The following is an 8,942-nucleotide window of genomic DNA, read 5'->3' on the forward strand; positions in this document are numbered from 1 at the left end:
ATTCATTTTCATCAAATAGAGCGTTTTTATTAGTTCCCACTTTTTTCAAAATACTTCATTTCAAAATAACTCTTTTTATTTACTTACTAAATTTACACTTTTAATTTAAATTAGTCTTTTTTATTTCTTATAACTCTTTTATGCAAAATATTTTCAATCGATTATAATGATTCCTACCCAAAACTAACCATTATTTTGATTAAATGATTCTTTGTTCCTATCAAGATATAGCTATTTTTTCCTTCTTGTGGTATTCAAGCATCAGTTTGAATACAATGTGTTTGCGTGTGTTATTCAAGCATCAGTTTATCGTCTGGTATTCAAACATCGGTTTCAAGTATTGTGGGTTGGTGTTTGAGTAAAAAATGTAGAAGTTCAATCGTAAAGTTCTTTACTGATTGAAGAACATTGAATTGCTGAGATTTGGTGTTTTTTGCCTTTAGGCTGGTTTTTTGTGGAATTTGATCGGGGTTGCAAACTTGCTGCTCTTCTCTTATTTATACCCTTTGTCATTTGTGAAAACTGTCGCTTCTTTCAACTGCACACGTTTTTTTCCACCTTTAAAAAACTGTAAATCGTGTCTCTTAACTGTTGCTTCTCAAAAGAACGTGCTTTTTAACTTTTATTCTTCAGAAAAAATATCCTTAGACTCTTGGCCATATAAACTCAATTTAATGGCCATCTTAAATATGGGCTTAATCTTCTGACAACGGACTTGGGCCTTCTGAATATTCTGAGAATTAGGAGTCAGCCTCTGAAATCAACTTTTGCAGTCAACTTCTAAATTAAGTAGAGTAAACCTCTGGAAATTAACTTCTAGAGTCAACTTCTGAAATTAAACTTTTGGAGTCAAATGGAATCAACCTCTGAAATTAACTTCTGGAAATTAACTTCTGGAATCGACCTCTGAAATTAAACTTCTGGAGTCAAATAGAGTCAACATTTGGAATCAACTTCTGAAAATTAACTTCTGGAGTCAACCTCAGAAATTAAACTTCTAACCTCTAGCCAATTTTTTCCATTAACTTTTTCTATCTTTTGAAAAAGAATAAGGGCTTTATGGCCTTTTATCCATATTTTTAATTTTAGTGCAAACGCATGCACACATATAGAATAGATCATATTGCATTCTTGCATTTTTTCCCTCATCTGTACAGACATGGTACATAGCTTCAAGCCTCCATCCCATTTAATAACTAGCAGGCGCCAGCCCTCTATCTTCAAAAGCCACCACCAAAGTTAGCACGCGCCAAGCCTACATCGCATAGAAACGCACAGAGCAGAAAACCTATTGGTCAGACAGCGGGCCACCGTGCAAGGAATCACTCCCCATAAACACCAGGCTTCGAACCTCCATCTGAACCCAGAATCAAGACAAGGCGCCATTCCTACTCCAACACCAAAACAAGCATCAAATATCACCTTCAAAAGCAGAAGACAGGGAGGCATCAAGTCTCCACCAGTCAAACACTAGGGGCATAGGGTCTCCACCAGCCAGAGAATCGGGGGCATCATGTCTCCACCAACAAGATAAACAGGGGCATCAGGTCTCCACCAGCCAGAGAATCGAGGGCATCGTGTCACCACCAGCAAGAGAATCGAGGGCATCAGGTCTCCACCTGCTAGAAAATCGGGGGCATCAGGTCTCCAATAGCCAGAAGCAAGAAAAAACGGTTTCCCACAATACAGAAACACAATCGTTCGGGTCCTGAGAAGCATGCTCTCACTCAAACCCTTCTCGTAAGATCAAGGTCGGTCGGCGGTGCAACCTACTAGGGGATCCCGCCAGTCATCTTCTTTGCGCATTACCAGTTTACTCACCCGTTGACTTGCACAAATGTCAGACTCCTTTGTCTGTGTTTCAAGACGGTCCGAATTGGGAACCCGTTGGCCGATACCCTGAGCGCGCTGGTGCCGAGGCACGCTGTAGTGGCGGGCGCTGCATTCAACAATCGCAGCAATAAAATCTCCGCGGACGTATCAAGAGCCCAGGCTTGGGCTGCCGCTGCAATCCGCATCGGTCTGCACCCCGAGCGGGTCGTTCTCCATCCGACCAGGGCACATCGCCGGCCCCCATCCGCTTCCCTTCCGACCATTTCTAGCACTCTTTGACTCTCTTTTCAAAGTCCTTCCCATCTTTTCCTCGCGATATTTATTCGCTATCGGTCTCTCGCCCGTATTTAGTCCTTGACGGAATTTACCGCCCGAATATGATTGCATTCCCAAACAACCCGACTCGTAGACAGCACCTCATAGTGCGACAGGGTCCGGGCATGACGGGGCTGTCACCCTCTTTGGCGCCCCCTTCCAGGGGACTTCGGCCCGGTCTGCCTCTGAGGACGCTTCTCCATACTATAATTTGGTCGCTGAAGGCACCCAATTCTCGACCTGGGCTATTCCTGGTTCGCTCGCCGTTACTAAGGGTATCCTGATAAGTTTCTTTTCCTCTGCTTATTGATATGCTTAAACTTAGCGGATAGTCCCGCCTAACTTGGGGTCGCGGTCAGAGACTGACCTGAGGATGCTCTAGGGTCAAGGAACGTCTCGACTGCTAAGAATAGCGCATGACTATTTTAGAGGGTCTTTTCAACCACCAATCTTCATGGCTATCATTTTCCGGGAACATAAATTTTGGGCCAACCACATGCGCAAGGCACATAGGAGGCCAACTTCTGCTCCCATGACTCCCAAGGTGTTGATAGGATGGGGCGACGTATGCGTGACACCCAGGCAGGCGTGTCCTTGGCCGAAAGGCTTCAGGCACAACTTGTGTTCAAAAACTTGATGATTTATGGGATTCTGCAAGTCACATCAAGTATTGCATTTTGCTTCGTTCTTTATTGATGTGAGAGCCGAGATATCTGTTGTCGAGAGTCATTTGATTCTTGAAAGAAGGAAATGTTGAGCAGACGATAGAGACGAACGAGCATTTGCCTGAAATCCCTCCCATCTGCCTCAGGAAAATGAGGGGCGCGGAGCCACAAATTTCCCCAACTATCTTTTAAACACGTTCACGGGTCAATCTGCAAGGTGCAGGTTTCGACAATGATCCTTCCGCATGTTCATGTACGAAAATTTTATTACGACATCTCCTTCCTCTAAATGATAAGGTTCAGTGGACTTTTTGTGACGTCGCCGGTGGCGAACCAACCACGTCGCCGCGACATACTTCACCAGACCATTCAATCGGTAGGAGCGACGGGCGGTACGTTCAAAGGGCAGGGACGTAGTCAACGCGAGCTTATAACTCGCGCTTACTAGGAATTCCTCGTTGAAGACCAACAATTGTAGTGATCTATCCCCCATCACGATGAAATTTCAAAGATTACCCTGGCCTGTCGGCCAAGGCTATAGACTAGTTGAATACATCAGTATAGCGCCTGTGCGGCCCAGAACAACGAAGGGCATCACAGACCTGTTATTGCCTCAAACTTCCTTGGCCTCGAAGGCCATAGTCCCTCTAAAAAGCTGGCCGCGGAGGTGTACCTCCACATAGCTAGTTAGAAGGTCGTGGTCTCGTCCGTTAACTGAATTAACCAGACAAATCGCTCCACCAACTAAGAACGGCCATCCACCACCACCCATAGAATCAAGAAAGAGCCCGTGTCGACCTTTCATAAAAATTAATGCATCCCTCTCAAAAGTCGGGGTCTGTTGCACGTATTGGCTCTAGAATTACTACAGTTATCCTAGTAGTAGATACCATCAATCAAACTATAACTGATTTAATGAGCCATTCGCAGTTCCACAGTCCGAATTAGTTCATACTTAATATTTGAGACAAGCATATGAATACTGGTAGGATCAACTAGGTAGTTGATAGGTGTATTTTACTCCTATAATTAGGGTCGTTTATACTCGGTTTTTGTCACGTTTATTATGAATTACATTCATTATTTGGTGTTTTATATGCTTGATAGTGTTTGTTAGTGTTTAAGTGAAAATTAGGGGATTATCGAGTATTTGGAGCAATATCGACTAAGGATTATGTATTGAAGTTAAAGCATTAGCCTGCGGACAAAGAAATCGAATTCCAAGAGAAAAATAGCGTAGGTCTCGAGCGAGACAGGTGTGTCTCGAATGAGACCCATGTAAGATTAGCAAGGGTTTGAATGAGATAAGGTTTGAAGAAACGAGATTTTCTCTCGGAAAGTAATGATTCGAACGAGACAACGAAAATTTGGCCATGGTTGTGTCGAACGAGATCGTGAGTTAAAAATCCTTATCAGTTTTTGATTTGGATTTAATTTCCTACTCCGACTCCAACTTAAACTCTTAGAGGACTCCAGAGCTTCCTCCACTATATAAAGACCTTGTAATAGCATAGATTAAGACAATAGATAATTTAGTTTATTTTTTACTTCATCGATTAAATAGCTTTTTAGCATCTTTTTCAAGCAGTTTATAAGTAGTTTATAATTAGTTTTTGCGAAGAACGGTTGTGAATATTTCAAGTTTAATCAAGACGATTCTTCTGAAATTGATAACTCCGGTATTTATTGTTTTAATTATGTTCAATTCTTCATCATCCTCTTTGTTTCGTTTCAGCTTAAGCATGAGCAACTAAATCCTTTGTTCGGGGATTGATATGAACACTTAGATTAGTTCCGAATTGGATTATGATTTTTTAAGTGAGTAAATCGTGTTTTAATTACTACAAGTAATGCTTGAATTGAATTGATCACTTGTTCATGATGTTGTGTTTAATTAACTAATTTAGAGATTGTTAATTAAATAGACATATGCAATTAAGAACTTAGAGGAAAACACCGTGAGAGCGGGTTGGAATTTAGGTAGTCATAGAGTTTGCTTCATAATTACAATTTGATTATTTAATTCAGTTTTAATATTGTGAGAGCAAGTTAATAATTGGTTAGTTAATTAGGTTGTGATTCTATTCGGATATATGAGGCTTGAGAGAGCGGGATTCGGTGCATTAGAATAGCTCGATTCACGATAAAATCACTAATAAGTCTTAATCCATTCTTTTACTAGTTTATTAGGAGTTATCAATCCTTGAACACTTTATCATTATTGTTTAAACCTTAATCTACTTATTTCTTTTCAGTTTATATTAGTCTAATTATTTGAGTTGGTTTACTTTAGTGTTTAATTAATTTACAAAACTCCATTGAATTTTCTAGCTAGCCAATTAAAGAATACTTTAATTTAGTTATTTAGTTGATTACTTCTGCGGGATCGATACTTGGTCTTTCAAGATTATATTACTTGCGCGATATCGTATACTTGCGATTATTTGCCAACAAATTTTGGGCGCCGTTGCCGGGGAGCAATTGCGATTAAATAAATTAAGAGTATCTTATTCTTCATTGAGTTAGTTTTATTTTCAGTTATTTTTATTACTTTGTGAATTTATTGTTATTGGATTTTACGTTTGGTTTTTTTGTTTTTGGTTTACGCAGGGATTTTGGTTAGTGTATTCCTAATATGCGACCAGCCAAACAACCGCTAGAACCGTTTCAGTCAAACCTAACTTCCTTCGAAAGAAGTATCTGAAAATCAGCTCGGAAATCCAAAACAATGGAGGAAGAACGTAACCCTCCTTTGAATCTTGATGGGGTTAATCCTCCGGCACCACGTGACGATCTAGCTCTAAATAGGCCAAACGAAAGGGTCGTCGCTCATCCACAAAGATGTATCTTGGGAGAATTCTTCTTACCCAACGTGGACAACACCAACTACGGATATTTCGCACCTCCGATCCTTGCTAACAACTTTAATATCAAACCGGGAACGATTCAATTACTCGAGAGTCGTTTGCAATTTTATGGGTTGGATAGCGAGGATCCAAACGCTCATCTCTCAAAGTTTACGGAGGTTTGCAACACATTCAAAATCCATAATGTGACGGAGGATCAAATCAAGCTTAGTCTTTTCCCTTTCTCTTTGAGGGATAAGGCGAGGAATTGGATTCAATCACTTCCAAGCACCTGAATCACAACGTGGAAACAATTGGGACGAGCTTTTCTAAATAAATACTTCTATATGGGCAAAACAGCGAGGATGACCAAGGAGATTATAGATTTTCTACAACTACATAGTGAATCTCTATATCAAGCTTGGGAACGCTTCAAAGAGCTTCAGAGAAATTGTCCGCATCATCATCTAGGTAGAGAACATCTCATCTCTATCTTCTACAATGTTACTAATGAGCGTACACGGACAACTATTGATGCAGCATCGAGAGGGTCACTTATGAAGAAAACTTATGATGAGGCCAATAATTTGCTAGAAGAGCTTGCTATGAATAGTTGTTCTTGGTCAACCGAGCGGTTGAGGCAACCACCTCAAAAGGGTGTAATGACCCTCGAGCAAACCAAGAGTTTGAAGTGACGAAAGCCAAAAACGCAGCACTTCTAGCACAAGTCAAGATGTATAAACAACAAGAAAGTCAAAGGAACGCTCAACTTATGGTAGATCAAATGGGTTGTGAGACTTGTGATGGGCATGATCATTCGGGAATGGATTGTCCCGTTCTACATCAAAACTCAAATGAGCAAGTCAACTATGTTAGTGGACTAAGGCAAGACAACGACCCCTATTTAAACACCTATAATCGGGGTGGAGGAATCATCTGAACTTTTTATGGAGAGACAACTCGGGTCAAGCCAATGCCAACCCAAATATGGGAGGAGCAAATTTTCAAGCGGGAAACCGTGGTCAAGTCTTTTTTCTTTTGGGGCACCAAAAGGTGCGCACCAAAAGACTTCGGAAGTTGGTGCAGGGAGGTGAGGCATGATGCACCCCCCTAAAGAGTCCATAGGTAGGGTGTGGCTGCTTTGTTGAGCCGCGCTACGGAATCGAGAGCTCCAAGTGGGCCATTTTTTGTACGCAGAACTGGCGATGCGGGATAAACCGGAAGTTGAATTACGGTGCCCAACTATGAATCAATTTTCTTTTTAAATAATTTAATTTTTTTAAAAGCTGAAGGACTTGTTTATATTTTTATAAATAAGAAAAAACATGATAAACCGTGGGGGTTTTAAATAGTGAATACGAGCAGAAAAACTAGTGAAGACCCTAGTGCAAGAGAGGGGGGATGTGCTAATAAGAAGTGTGGTAGCAGACAAAACAGAAAGGACATACCTCAAGATTTGACGTTGACAAGATTAAACATTGCACCATTAACTAAATAATTAAATATTTAATATATTTTTTTACCAGAAAATATTTAATATAAAGAATTAACTATTTATCACTCTCTCGCTGCTTTGATCACCATTTCAAGACATGTTACGCTTTCCTTGAAATTTCTCGTTCTTTCATAAATCAAGAAGAAAAGTGTTCAAAATCTACTCCATTTTCACTCTTCTCTTTAACGTTCTATCTTTCTTTATATCCCCGCCCTGTATGTCTCGGCTCCTTGCCTTTTAATCTTTATTTATTATCCCTTGTGCCGGTCAGAATCTTTTGGATTCTGTATTTAACTGCTCTTCTTACACTTTCAATGTCAAACTTAAACAACCCAGAAAACCAGAAACCCCCTGAAGAAAATGACTCGAATCAAGTTTAGCGAGCACAAAAATCAAACCAAGCTCATCATGCCATTATTAGATACAAGATCACAGAGATTTGTTCGAATATCAGTTACAGACTCATATGCTACCGACTCCTCTAACGACGAAGAATCAGATATTGAAATCTTTAAGTCGCGACGGAGAGTCAAAAAATTTGTAAACAAAATTATCATAAAACCCTCGTCTTCGTGCTCTATTCGAAACGACTGAGTTTTGAAAAGCAATTACAGGGTGTCACAAAAGAATGGACGGAGAAAAAGTGTTGCAGGGAGATCATTTCTGGTGAGTGTTATCCCGCTGAAGAAGAACAGTACTACAGTAGGTAAAAGGTTTAGAGGTGTCAGACAAAAGCCTTGGGGAAAATGGGCAGCGGATATCAGAGACCCTTTGAGACGTGTACGGTTATGGTTAGGTACTTACAATACTGCTGAAGAAGCTGCTATGGCATATGACAACGCGGCTATTCAGTTTCATGGAGCTGACACACTCACAAACTTCTTCACTCCCCCAGCTAAATATTCAAAAGCCACTAACTCAAGCTATGAGTCTCAAAATGTTATTTCTATGGTGTTCATTATCTGTTTTTCGACAACGTTATCCAGCAAAGAGGTTGAATCACAAAGTGCAGCCATTTCCGGTAAAGAAATAAATGAAAGCTGTGAAATCAAAGAGCGGTCGAGTGTGTCGGAGAATTTTTTGGAGTTTTTGGAATGTTCTTCAATGTTTCCTAATAAGTTTTTCAAATTTCAGAGTTCTATGAGTGATTTTTTTGAGGAAACAAGCTTGATACCAAAGAGTTTTCTAAAAGATGGTATTGGCGATATGTTTCTTGATTCTAGCGTTGATTTCAATTCCGGTTTCTCCATTTGGAATTACAACGATGACCATTTCCAAGATTTTGGAGATTTATTCTGGTCGGATCCACTCATTGCTATTTAAGAATATATTAGTACTAGTTTCTATATGACCAGCAATTTAGTCTTAAGCTGGGAAAGTTTTTTATCTGAAAATGAAATATATCAGATGTATTTTAGATTCACTTTTTATTTGTTTGTTTTGTGAATGAATGGAAATGAGCATTTTGAGTAATTAATTATAATTAAAAAAGAACAAAGGATCACTTTACCCCTTCAACTTGGTATAAAGTATCAAAAACGTCCAAATTAGAAAAACCAGATCACTTTTATTCTAAACTTGGCAAAACCGGTTCAAAAACACCTCTATGCTGACGTGGCACCTTAATTGGAAAGTGAGATTTTAAATTTTAAATAATTAACTCTAATTTAATTTAGTTAACTCTAATAATTAATATAATTTAACTAAATATTTAATCTAAAAATTCATCGGGTTTTTTTTTACACGATCACCACCACTGTCCCTCTTCCTCCACCAACTACTGTCAAA

General features: G+C 39.6%; 2 non-coding genes and 1 pseudogene across 2 annotated transcripts; 1 reads left to right on the forward strand and 2 right to left on the reverse strand.

Moving 5' to 3' along the window:
• Nucleotides 1-2,720: 2,720 nt before the first annotated feature.
• LOC126679626 (5.8S ribosomal RNA) lies at nucleotides 2,721-2,876 on the reverse strand. The gene has a single exon (XR_007640916.1). It is a non-coding gene; the product is annotated as a 5.8S ribosomal RNA (ribosomal RNA).
• Nucleotides 2,877-6,021: 3,145 nt separating this feature from the next.
• Nucleotides 6,022-6,128, reverse strand: LOC126679653 (small nucleolar RNA R71). Its single transcript, XR_007640939.1, has one exon. It is a non-coding gene; the product is annotated as a small nucleolar RNA R71 (small nucleolar RNA).
• A 1,386-nt stretch (nucleotides 6,129-7,514) lies between these two features.
• Nucleotides 7,515-8,477, forward strand: LOC126676798 (ethylene-responsive transcription factor CRF2-like; annotated as a pseudogene).
• The last annotated feature ends 465 nt before the right edge of the window (nucleotides 8,478-8,942 follow it).

This window comes from Mercurialis annua, linkage group LG4 (assembly GCF_937616625.2).
Source record: "Mercurialis annua linkage group LG4, ddMerAnnu1.2, whole genome shotgun sequence".
Classification (NCBI taxonomy): domain Eukaryota; kingdom Viridiplantae; phylum Streptophyta; class Magnoliopsida; order Malpighiales; family Euphorbiaceae; genus Mercurialis; species Mercurialis annua.